The sequence below is a fragment of the Narcine bancroftii genome, chromosome 2, assembly GCF_036971445.1.
Source record: "Narcine bancroftii isolate sNarBan1 chromosome 2, sNarBan1.hap1, whole genome shotgun sequence".
NCBI lineage: Eukaryota > Metazoa > Chordata > Chondrichthyes > Torpediniformes > Narcinidae > Narcine > Narcine bancroftii.
Genome location: NC_091470.1, coordinates 212,154,572 through 212,168,206, shown reverse-complemented (window position 1 = coordinate 212,168,206; position 13,635 = coordinate 212,154,572). Strand labels below are relative to the sequence as shown.

At 41.3% G+C, this 13,635-nt stretch overlaps 1 protein-coding gene across 1 annotated transcript in view; it reads right to left on the bottom strand.

The window, feature by feature from the left end:
* rims2a (regulating synaptic membrane exocytosis 2a) overlaps positions 1-13,635 on the bottom strand; it is an 865,989-nt gene that overhangs the window by 251,251 nt on the left and 601,103 nt on the right. The gene's annotated exons all lie outside the window — the stretch shown is intronic.

Here is a 13,635-nt window from a genome sequence, read left to right as displayed (position 1 = left end):
TACCCAACCAATTCACCAATGGATGCAATTTTATGTGGATGACTGCTAGGGCTCTCTGCCCCACAGCATTTCTAGGCTATAGATTGTTAGTAAACAGGACGATGACAGATAGGGAATAATGCAGGAAAACATGAAATTATTCACTTCATTAAATGAAACATTTTCCAATTTCAGTAAAGGAATTCTCCAGCTTGCGATGTATGTGACTTACGTCCATCTGCACATATGACCAAAATTATTTTTTTTAAAAAGAAAAAATATAAAACTTTCGCAATTACAGTGAAAATCTATGGTGGCCACCATGTTGGCTCATGGCCAACCTCTTGCGAGACTTGACCTTAGTGGCTGCCATGTTGAGAGCTGTCCTTGGTGGCCACCATATTGAGATAATTCACTGCATTTTAACTTCTTGCGTCTCATTTTTTTCTGATCCTGTTGCTCAATATTCTGGCGGTCAGACAGATTTTAGAGGCCAGTAGCATCCGCAGGGTGCTCAGGGTCCACAGGAGATAGGGAATGGAAGGAAATTGATGGTTTTACTCTTCAGTGTCACAGGTAGGGAGATTTCGACATATGTCCATTCCGAGATATGACCAGTCATCCAGAAGGGAACAGGGACCTCTGTCAGGGACTAACCGTATAATGTTTAAGGAAACAAGCTGCAAATAAATTCTGAAGGCAAGTGATAATGAAGGACTTGCTATATGGAAGGAAACACTCTTACATTTTTTCAGCATTTTATTGACCCAATATATGGAAGGCTATGCAGTTTGGGTCTCTATGGGGATATACTGTACATGCCTTAGAATTAACAATGGCATAGGTGAACAGATTTAATTTCCCTGTCTCTGGTGCATTTGGAGACCTTGGATAAGATTCAGCTGTATTTGTGGGGGCTTTGGGCAGTGTCATTGCAATATTCTGACAAGGAGAAAGCTGCATCATTCAAACAAGTGCTCCGGTTACTGAAGCCATGAGAAATTTTATACTCAGAGGGTAGAAATTCTCCAGAAGGCTGTCAAAGCTTAGTTGTTGCGTATTCTCAAAAATGTATATATCAACACCATAAAGGAATGAAGAATGTGGGGAATGGGCAGAGGAGGGAACGAGGTACTGGATTGGCTATGATATGAGGCAGCATTTGTAGCTTCCTGCTTCTCAAACATACAGAGTTCTCCTTACTCTCCTCGGTTTACATTTTTCATAATCCCTTTGTGACCCATCTTTGCTTTCGATATAAACGATTCACCAGAGGGTGGGGAATCTGTGGAATTCGCTGCCCATTGAAGCAGTGGAAGTGACCTCAGTAAAGATATTTAAGAGAAGGTTGGATAGATTTTTACATAGTGGGAGAATTAAGGGAAAAGGCAGATGGGTGGAGATGATCCTACAATCAGATCGGCCGTGACCTCATTGAATGGTGGAGCAGGCTCGATGGGCTGGATGGCCATCTCTGCTCCTAGTTCTTATTCATCAAATGGCTAAACATTCCATCACAATATCTATCCCAGAGTGAAATAGTTGAAAGGTATTTGCAGTGATTTTTGGCATTTTGTGTTTTCTAATTCAGACGTCATGGAAGCACAAGCTGTCCAGCATACAACAACTGAGACAAAATCTCAAAGCACCCGACTACTTCAGGGAGTTGGTATACAACTAACTACTGTAAACCTATTGTACCTGTCCGTGTCAGTGGAAGGCTGTTGGATTTCTATCCTCGGGCAAGCTGATCTTCTGTTTGTAAAAGAAACCTGGCTGCTTAGTCAACAGATAAAACAAGACACACTGTTAGCAGAACACAAGCACGGTGTTGCTTAAGAAACAAAGTGCACTTTTATAACGTCTTGCGTATTGTTTGAGAAAAAAGGATTAGACATTTTCTGTATCTTATCAAATTAATTAATTTTGACACATTTTCTGTCAGTAGGACCAAATTTAAATTTATTTTTTTTAAATTTAGACATACAGCACGGTAACAGACCCTTTTGGCCCATGAGCCTGTGCCACCCAAATGACCTGCACTCCCGGTTATTTTGAATGATAGGAGGAAACCAGAGCCCCCAGAGGAAATCCTCACAGACAAGGGGAGAATGTACAAACTTCTTACAGTCAGCACCGGTTTCGAACCCCAGTCGCTGGTGCTGTAACAGTGTGGCGCTGTAACAGTGTGGCTGATATAGAACAAAGAAAACTTAACATTACAATGTACTCCATTAGGAAATACAGGTCCTCCTGACTGCGACCTATGCAACTTATGTCCATCCGCACATACAATCGAATTTTTAAAAAAATATGAGAAAATATCATATTTACGAGGTTTATGTTGTATTTGACAAACTATAAGAGAGATACAGGGCATGTCAGAGCCAAAATGTGTGTACTTACCTTGTTAGTCGGCGTACCCGGGGTCTGTAGGCTGGGCACGGCCATCTTGATTCCTGTACACACGTGCAAATCTTCAGTTGGTGCATGCACGGGGGGGGGTTCATGTATTGGAGTTTGGTTGGCGCATGTGGGAGAGCTAAGTACCCTGACAATATTGAATTTGTGCCCTTACCTCTGCGCATGCACCAATCAAACTCCAATACACGAACCCACTGCAAATGTGCCAACCGAAGACTTGTGCTTGCACACAGGAATCAAGATGGCCGAGCCATGCCTACAGACACTGGGACACCGACTAACAAGATAAGTACACACATTTTGGCTCTTACATGCCCAGTATCGCTGTTATAGTTTGTCAAATGCAACATTTGATTTAAAATTTTGATTTAAAATTTTGATTTAAGACTTCAGTACTCCATGCATGTGGGCAAAATTCTGACTTACATCCATTTTGAGATACAACCAATTCTTCAGTACCAATTACGGTCATAAGTCGGGGAATACCTGTACTTTACAATTTTCCAATTTCCAATTTGTGTGTCATTCATTTAATGAAAAATTATTTATTTGCTTTGATCTCAACTCAGCTAGTCTGCAGTAAAATAGATACAACTATCCCATCAGAAGAACAGGACAGGTCGAGTCAGCTACCCCCTGCCAGCAGGTCACAAATTAAAGCAACCTGTCTTCCCCCAATTGTAATTTTAAATTTAAATTTATATTTTAAAATTCACCCAATTAACCTATTTCGAACAGTGGAAGGAAACAGATTCCCAGGGAAAACCGACGCAGACACAGGGAGTACATACAAACTCCTTATAGACAGCGCAGGATTCGAACCCCCGTCCCGATCGGTGGCACTGTAACAGCGCTGTGCTAACCGCTACACTAACCGTGCCATCTTAAACCTGCTGCCTGCCACAGAGCCACTCACAAATGCTGAGAAGTTTTAAAATTTAGCTCATAAGATGAGCAGTTCAAATGATGAATGGGGTTTGACTTAGGTCTCTTCCTGTAATTAACCTTATTTGACACTCAGGCTTTGTTACTAAAGAGTAATTACTGCTTTGCTTACTGTGACATTTGCACATGGATTACTGCTGAGAGGTTTCACTGTAACATTGGCATCATCCTCCACAGATACATTGTGGCTTCAATAGTCACAGAAAACTGGAAATTTCCTTCAATAAATAATTGCCAACAGGCTTACTTAACAGCCTCCCTACAAGGAGGTCACTACTGCATTATATTGTGATGTTGTGGAACCACTGTATGAAGCACTGCCTGTATGAAGGTGCTGTATGGGCTGTCCTGCCCCCCAAACCCCCCATAAAGACTGTTATGTCCAAACCCCTTCCTCAGTATCTGCCTTGGAACTGGGCCAGCAACATGTGTTTTATGGTGATTAAAGCCTATTAATCACGACTCTCTGTCTAATGTGGTAGTGCACTGCGTACAATTATTAGCATTTTCACAACCCTTTGCGTACATCATTTTGCTCAACTGACAAAATGTGTAACAATGCTAAACAAACACTGTTTCTTTCCTGCCCCATCACAGTTCCATGGTCATCGCCTTCCTCGAGTCCCTTACTTCTGTGGTTATTCTGTCGCGCGTGAGCCCAAAGTGTGAATCTCAGTCGACTGTTCGACCACTTGGGAGCTACAGCATGTAGCTTCTGTCCTCGATGTCCTTAGGTGACATCCCCACAGGCTGGTTGACAAAGCAGTGCACACTGGGTGAACAAATAGTTACTGCAGATCACTGCTGAAACGCTATTTGGGAAGAAAGAAGTGGGGAAAATTGAATTTCTCTGAACACGTGACTTCAAGTGCATGAAGACATTTTGTAAAATAGCCTGGTTAGTGAGGCATGCAAGTATCTTTAATTATTTTATAAATTTAGACGTACAGCTCGGTAACAGGCCCTTTCAGTCCACGAGACCGTGCCGCCCAATTACACCCATTAAACCTAAACCCCTGGTACATTTCAAACAGTGGGAGGAAACCGGGACCCCCACCCCGCAGAAAACCCACACAGCCACAGGGAGAACGTACAAACTTCTTACAGAGAGTGCAGGATTCGAACCCTGGTCCCAACTGCTAGTGCTGTAACAGCGTGGTTCTAACCATGCCATCCTCTGGTATAATTTATTCACAATCTCAGACGACAAAAATAAACCAAGCTGCAGTGCCACAAACCTTTTAAACAGCCAAGGAGGTTTAACTTTTCATATAGTCACAGAGTAATCCGATATGAAGTCACCACTTTGTGTCAACTAGCCCATTCCTTCCTGAGCTTGTCCCATTTACCTGCACACAGATGGTTCTAAACCTCTCCCATGAATGAATCTATTCAAATAGCTTATTGTCCTCATCACCACCTCTACCACTTCTCCTGGCAGCTTGTTCCATACACCCACCATCCTCTGTGTGAAAAGCTTAGTCTGCTGAACTCCTTTAGCATGTTCCCCTCACCTTTAACCTATGCCCTACATTACAGCAACAGGCTCTTCCGGCCCAGGAGCCCATGCCTCCCAAACACATACATGTGATCAATTAACCTACAAACCGTGGATGTCTTTGGAATGTAGGAGGAAACCGAAGCAGCCGGAGGAAGCCCACAAGGTCACGGAGAGAACGCACAAATTCCTTAAAGACAGCGGCAGATTCAAACCTGGGTCAATGGTACGATAAGCGTTGTGGTAACTATGTTCCTAAAATGCTAGTTTTAGGCTGCACTACCCAGAGAGAACCTTAAATCTGCCCCTTTAAAACCACGATAAGGTCACCCTTTAGCCTCCTTGCTTAAGGGATAAACAGCCTGCCTATTCAGTCTTATAACTCAAGCCATCTTGTCTCAGGCACAACGCTGTGAATCTTTTCTGGTTCATTCTAGCTCGATCACATCTTTCCTATGGCATGGTGAGCAGAACTGCACTCAACGTTCCAAATGTGGTCTCACCAGTGTCTTTTACAGCAGAAGAACAATGTCCCAATTCTTGTACTCCGAATTCCAACTGGGGAAGGCCACCTTGTCCACCTGTGCCGCCACTTTCAGAGAATTGTGTCCTTATACCTTTTGGTCTCTCTGGTTCAATCATTCACTGTGAATGACCTGTCCTGGTTTAACATCACAAAATAGATCATGTCACACTTTAACTCAAACTGTTTATTTTCCCAGTTGATCCAGATCCGCTTGTAATGTGAGACAACTTTCTATCACCAGTTTTGGTATTAGCTGCCAAGTTCTTCTTTCTTTCTTTGGTTTGGCTTCGCGGACGAAGATTTATGGAGGGGGTAAAAGTCCACGTCAGCTGCAGGCTCGTTTGTGGCTGACAAGTCCGATGCGGGACAGGCAGACACGGTTGCAGCGGTTGCAGGGGAAAATTGGTTGGTTGGGGTTGGGTGTTGGGTTTTTCCTCCTTTGCCTTTTGTCAGTGAGGTGGGCTCTGCGGTCTTCTTCAAAGGAGGTGCCAAGTTACTGCACTGTCAAAGAATGCAGCTCTAATTCCTTCAGGCACAACCGCTGCCATGGGACTGCAATCTGAACAACAGCCATTCACCAGCACCCTCTGGCTCCTTCCGCTACACCAATTGGCTAATTTGTTCGGTATTCCAGATGACCAAAACCTACGGAGGAGCTGACCATGCAGAACCTTGTCAAAAGCCTTGATGAAGCAGCAAACATTTATCACCTGACCCTTCAAAAATGGCAAGAGAATAGGTCCCCTGAAAGACCACTGCGGGCATCTGTACAAGAGCCATGATGGACTCCAAAGGCCTTAAATGAAAGTCTCTCATCTGTATTTACCACGGAGAAGGAGTAGAAGGAAGTAAAGATCTGAAGGTAAAGGCAGAAGGATTTAACATTCGGATATATTTGAATGAAAATGTTGGGCTGTTGGGAAAATGCCGCAGTTAAGAGGTATACCTCTCTCATTGCAGAGGACAAACCAATACCTTGTCACTTTTGTGTTTGAAAGTACAGGGAATAAATCAGTGTTGAAGCTTCAGGGGAAACAAGACACATGAAAGGGAAATGACTTTCAAAATCATGGCATGATCTAGAGACAAATAAAAGTGCAGCTGATTAAAATAAATTTCATATCGCTCAATTCACTGTGAAATGCCTATTATTAACCTCAGTTAAAAGTATGCCACATTTTTAGTTAACAGGTAATATTTTAGCAATTAATGCAGAATCTTCACAAAACTTTAAAAATATCAGCAGGATCTTGGCATAACAGAGAGCAGAGACATAGTACTACTTCAAAGCGTTCAACTGCCTGGCCCTATTGCCGGGTTCTCTGTACAGATGTTAAATGGCCTGTTAAAGGAGCTGACAGTGATTTAAAGTTAAATTCCTGCAACCACGTGCCTGTGTCCAAGATGGTGGCCCTTGGGCTTGGCAGCAGCCAGGATGCATTGCAGACTCCAGGGAAGCAGCAGACTGGAGCAGGGCCACCCAGTGAGAAGGTGAGGCAGAGAGGAGATGACCCCACAAGACAGTGACCAGGACAGCAGACTGAGAGGGGATCCAGGCTGTGGGCTGCTGGAGACAGACTCATGGGAACCAGATATCAGAGCTGGGAGTCGAGAGGGCCTCGAGCACTGAGGGCTTCCTGATTGTGTTGGAGGTTTGGATCTGGAGCTCAGGTTGCCAATGGATTGAACTGGAGCTGGTGTGGTTGCTGAGGCCTTGGGAGTGCTGGGGGAAAATCCACGGACACTCAGTGTTTCTGAAGGGACTCTCCTTTGCTTCTCTTTCTCTCTCACTGTAAAGGGCACTGGGCAACTCCTTGTCTGCCTTACGGCAGGCAGAAGGCACTTTCATGTAATATTATCTGTTCTGCACTATTACATGGCGATAGAGGAATCTTGAAATGAATAGGTTGGAAAGCTGAAAAGTTGGATGAAGCAAGAGCAATTTATCTCGCAGTATATCCTCTGCATTGCAGCACGAGTTCCCCAAACAACTGAATGGGCAAGGGTGTGGGGGGGGGGGGTGGGTGAACAAAACAACCTCGAGCTGTTTCGCAGCATTTCCCAGTCACTGGATTGAAATATCACAAGCAAGCTTTTGGGAACCTGACCTGGTATCTGTTCTTTCAGCTGAAGAATGATGTATTTAATGAGGAAACACAAAAGGAGGCAAGCAGGAAGGACAAATGAATGTCTATGGTGTACCAGCACTAAAAGGAGGTCACTCAGGCTTTATTCTGATCATTTTCCAAATAACATGAATACCCCCTCCCTTCCCTTCCCTCTGTCTCCTTTCCTCCAGCTCTCCACCCCCTTCCCTCTCTATTCATCCCCCCACTACCTGCTGCTGTGCCCTCGCTTCCCTTCTCCACCTCCTGCCTTTGGGACTGTGCTCCTTCGCCCACACCTCTCCCCTTTACCTTTTTGTTCGGACACTTGCCGACAATTTTCCATACCTTGATGAAAGGCTGAAGCCCGAAACATTGGTTATGTATTTTTATCGTTGCCATATGAAGGACACTGTTTGACCTGCTGAGTTTCTCCAGCACTGTGCTTTTACTAAAGTGAATTTGCCATTGGCTTGTCCTCTACTTAAACAATAGGCACCTGGAGTCAGCTGTACCATTCAGTTGAACCATGTCAGATCTGATTGTGGCCTCAGCTTTAATCTCCTGCCTGTTCCACATAACTCAATGCCCTGCCCATGCCAATCCTGAAAGTACAAAATGATGCTGCCACTTAGATCTCAGAGATAGCAGATAGTCCAGGAGAAGAAAGTCCTCTCACCATTGTGTGAAACAGATGCAAAACATTCCCACTTTGCGCAGCCAAACCCATCCCAAACTGTTTAACAACCCCATCACTCCACTGGGTGTCACACTTTTTAATAAGATCATCTCTTGAGCAACTTCTCTTAAAATAGTAACCCACAGAATCAATAATGATTCCTCTGAGACAGATCTGTTGGAAAACCTGGATAATCTGGCATCACTGGGATTTTGGTGGCAACAGACTGGCAGATTTTCCTGTCTGTTGGACACTACACTGAGTATCGCCTCAACAAACTTCATTCACTTTATGTTAAATAGTTTGCGGTGGTATGACCAATAGATTTTTCTAAGTTTAAAGGGAGTGTAAGAAACCAAGCTTGAACATGTTTAAAGGGAATGTGGGAAAGGAACATGTGCAGAGGGAGGCTCGGCAACAGGACCCTGGTGATTCTGGTGATTTAAAGGATCACTGTCAATAAGGTTCCAGTGCAGGAAACAAGGCCATGGCATGTTTAAATGGAGTCAAGTTTAAAGGTTTCCTAAAAACAAAATGAGGTCCCAGTGTATTTCAAGGGACCATCCTTTCTTGAATAGTAAAGGAGTGGGGGGGGGGGGTATCAAAGGTTATGGGAAGAAGATAGAACAATGGGATTGAAAAGAAAACTACATCCACCACAATTTGAATGGTGGGCACACAAGATTGGATGAATGGCCTTATCCTGATCCTACATTTTTGGCATTCTTTAAAATTATATTGCACATAATAAATAAAATTAAATTGTTCCTCTTTCTGACTGTTCCCCTGCAGCTCGATCCAAGTATCCAGAAAGATTTGTGAACAGGATCGAGTATCCATCCTTGGTGATGGAGCACGGATTCTGACTTTATTCAACTCCCCAGCAGATATCATATGAACACCTGTGCTTTCACATACTCGGACTCTCACTGCATTAATCAGTGTCACTTGCAAGGAAATAAATCATTTGTGTGAAAGAATGCTACCTTCTCCCTGGACACAAAGGCAATGCACAGATTTAGAAACAAAACCCACGCGCGATCTGGGCAACTACTGCTTGCAAAGTTTTACTTCATGGAACCTGGAACAAAAAGGAAGGATGTTTGCGAATCGTAATTAAAGCAAATAATCTCTGAAAGGAAAACATAAACCCGAACTTAAATGAGATACATATTTAAGTAATATGGAAATTGCTTATAATTTACATTTTATTTTAAGAGGGTGGATATTTCCATGGTCATTGTGAAGAAAAATGTTCACAGCAAATGGACTCATCCAGAGCTACAAAAGTACCATTAAATTTTCTATTTCCCTCTCCTGCATGAAAGGATGGAGATGAATTGTTAAGATATAACTTACTCTTTACAAATGTTTTTGGGAGATAAATTGGGAAAGGTTTGTTAGAGTAGGTCACATACAAACAATTTACAACAGATCTTATTTGAAGTACTGGAGCTCTGCTAATGCTAGACGTATCGGGGCCTCACAGCTTTTGCAAGAGTTTTGAAGAGTGCTCAAGAGACTTCACTAATGGATTGTTGTTTGGGGGGGGGCATGGTGAGGTGGCGTAGAACGAGGATGTGGGATCTGTCTCTCCCTAGCTAGACTAATTAATGCCTGAAATTTAAAGAATTAAAGTTCAAAAAAAAACTATCAGACAGAATATTGAGTGTTGGTTCTACAAGAAATGAAGAAAGGAAGAGGTCAGAAGCAAAAGAAATTAGTAATTAAAGTTGTGGGAAAAAGTGAAAAATCTGGACCTACCATTCAAGAGAAGCACCAGGAATGATTTAGTATGGATCCAAAGTCTCAGAGGATGTCTTCAGCAGAGTCTGAAAGAAGGTCGGCTTTTCCAAAGTTCCAACAGACGAAAGATCTGATGTGGACCTGGCAATCGGCCAGGACATTCGTGGATGCGGCGAAAGTAGCGTGGCCAGAGGTGGTAAGCTGAGTGAGGCCGCATCGGGAAACGAGCGGGGAGGCGCGGTTGGCAGGGCGTTCAGCATGCGCTATTACGCTATGGGCCTTATGGGCACGTGCCCAACATCGCAATTCCGCGAAGTGCTGGATCGATTCCGTGCTGTGGGTGGACCGGCTCCACATCACACTAACGAGGTCGGCACAACGTGGACTGGGGTTCAAACATGCAGCAGGGCAGCCAGAGAAGAAATACTGGTCCCAGAAGAGGAAGAAGAAGAGCACATTGTATACCTGGTTGAAGATGATCAGGAACTATTATTGATAGCAGCAGAAGCATTTGAAATTTAGCCCAGAACTACAAAAATGGCTTCTCCATTTAAATCTGTTACTTCACTACTCAAACAAATCCTTCACCTGGATCTGATGTGGTTACAATGTTAACTAATTTAACTAAGCAAAATTAAAATATTATGGTTTTTATGAGAACTAGTTTTCATAATATAGATGAACAATTTGTTGAAGTAAAAGGGAAAATGTCTGATATGTGTGGAGAAATTGCTGTCATGAAAGGTGATCTCAATTAATGTCTAATTGTGGTGGATAAAGTACTAGAGAGATGTAAGAAGGTTGAAGATAGAATGGACCAGATGGAAGAATCTGTAACAGGATGGGAATTGCAAAAGAATGTATTTTTGCAAAAAAATAGATTCATTTGAAAATCAAAGCTGAAAAAATAATGTAAAAATAGTTGGACTTCCTGAAGATATTGAAGGACAAGACCCTACAAAATTTTTCTGTAAATGGATTCCGGAAATGTTGGGTGAGGAGTCATTTCCAGAAAGATTGGAATTGGACAGACCACATCAAGCTTTAAGAAGGAAGCCTTTCCCGGGGTAGTCTCCTAGACCAGTTTTAATTAGATGTTTAAGATACCAAGACCGGGAGACTATTTTACATCTTGTGGTACAGAAAGCCCACGTTGATCAGAACCCAATAATGGTTCAGGGCAGCAGGGTTTTCTTTTATGCTGATTTAAGTCAGAAAGTTATACAGAGATGTAAGGAGTTTAATCAGGCTAAGACAGTGCTGTGGAAGAAGGGGTATAAATCAGCATTTAGTTATCTGGCAGTGTTGAAGGCGTTTTATGGGCAATATCAGGATCAGTTTTTTGAGAAAGCTCAGGATGCATTAACTTTTGCTAATTCATTGCCAGACAACGAGTTGAGTCTCAGTCTTTCCGGGAAGCCGTTGGTCAACATTGCCAAGGTTAAGAATGGAAATGGTAATGGGCTGCAGAAGATGGAAACGATGCAATTGGTGGAAGTGATGGAAGATACTCAAATTCAACCTTGACAATAAAGTGATGAATTGGGGTTTTTTTAAGTTTAGCCGGGGAGGGGTAGATGACCCCGCTGAATTCAAAGTCATCTGCCACTAATGGTATCGACCACACCTGGTCAACGAGGCGGGTACTTCTTTTTTAGGAGGGATTTATTTTTAAAAAGGAGCCGTATTTAGTTTAAGGATTGACTGTGTTACTGTGTTGTGTCCCACTCTATAGGGTGTAATGAATAATCTGAATTTTTGTGACTTTTAATGTTAAGGGGTTAAATCTTTGAATAAAACCAAAACATATTTTGGATTATGTTAAGAAGCTGAAGGTGGAAATTGCCTTTTTGCAAGAAACTCATCTGACAGAGAAAGAACATTTGAAATTGAAAAGGGATTGGGTAGGACATGTGATTGCTTCTTCTTTTAATTCGAAAGCTAGAGGGGTTGCAATTTTGATAAATTAAAAGCTACCTTTTGTTTTAAGATTATTTTTCCACTAATGCGGGTAGAATATTGACAGTTAATTGTAAAACATTTTCTGAAACTTGGATGTTAATGAATGTTTATGCACCAAATGAAGATGATGAAGTATTTGTCACTGATGCTTTTTAAAATCTGAATCAATTGAATGAAAATGTTTTAATAGGAGGGGATTTCAATTGCTGTCTAGATCCATTGTTGGATAAATCTCTGAAAACTGTAAAGAGAACTAAAATGGCAAAAAGAATAATTGAGATGAGGAGAGATTTGAATTTGGTTGAAATATGGAGGAAACTGAATCCAACTGAAAAAGAATTCCTTTTCTAGAATTGATTTATTTTTAGCTTCAGCGCAGTTACAGGGTAAGTTTATTCATGCTGAATATAAAATTAGAGCATTGTCTGATCATTCTCTATTGTTAGTTTCTTGAATGGGTACCGAGGTAATAGAGGTTGCCTATCATTGGAGATTTAATGAAATGTTGTTAAAAAGGCCTGATTTTGTTAAGTACATAAGAGATCAAATTGTTTTTTATTTACAAATGAATGAAGGTTCATTACAGAGTAAATTTGTTTTATGGGATGCTTTGAAAGCATATTTAGAGGTCAGATTATTAGTTATACAGCTAAGGTTAAAAAAAAAACAATATTTACTAGAGAGTCAAAATTTGGAAAAAGAAATTGAAGTGTTAGAGAAAGAGTTTCAGAAAAATTCTACTGAAGATAATAAGATACAATTATCTAAATTAAAATTACGTTATAATACTTTGCAAATTTATAAATATGAGAAAATGATTCAGCGATGGAAGCAACATTATTATGAATTGGGTGAAAGAGCGCATAAAGTTTTGGCTTGGCAATTGAAAACTGAGCCATCTTTGAGGACAATTAATGCAATTAGGAAGAATTCAGAGATTACGTATAAACCAAAGGAAATTAATGAGGAATTCTTTAAATTCTACCAAGATTTGTATACATCAGAGGGCACACAAGATAAAGATCAGATTGATCTTTTTTTAACTAACTCAAATTTACCATCATTAAGATCTAAAGATCTAGATAGTTCATTTACCAGTTTAGACCTGGAGGGAAGTCCCCTGGAGAGGATGGGTTTACAATGGAGTTTTATAAAAAATTTAATCATTTATTTTTTCCAATATACATAGAAGTTTTGAATCAAGCAACTGAAACTGGTTTATTTCCAGAATCTTTTTCAAGGGCATTGATAACTGTTATTCCAAAGAAAGATAGAGATCCTTTAAAAGTGACTTCAAATAGGCCAATATCTTTTTTAAATGTGGATTATAAGATTGTGCCAAAAGTATTAGCTAATAGATTAGCAAATATTTTACCAAAATTAGTGCATGTTGATCAAGCAGGTTTTATTAAAGGTAGCTATTCTGCAGATAATATTAAATTGATTGCAATAGTAAATACCGCAAGACAATGGGTTAGTCAACCAATGATAGTAGCATTGGATGCGGAAAAGGCGTTTGACCAGGTTGAATGCAATTTCTTGTTTGAAGTGTTAGAAAGATTTAATTTCAGTCTGTTTTTATTGGTTGGATCAAAGTCTTATATACTAGTCCTTCAGCGAGAGTGATGATGAATGGACAGATCTCAATGGCACTTAATTTGTCTCATTCGACTAGACAGGGTTGTCCCCTTTCTCCAGCTTTATTTGCTTTGGTAATAGAACCTCTGGCACAAGCTATAAGGCAAGATCCTGGTATTAAAGGAATTACAAT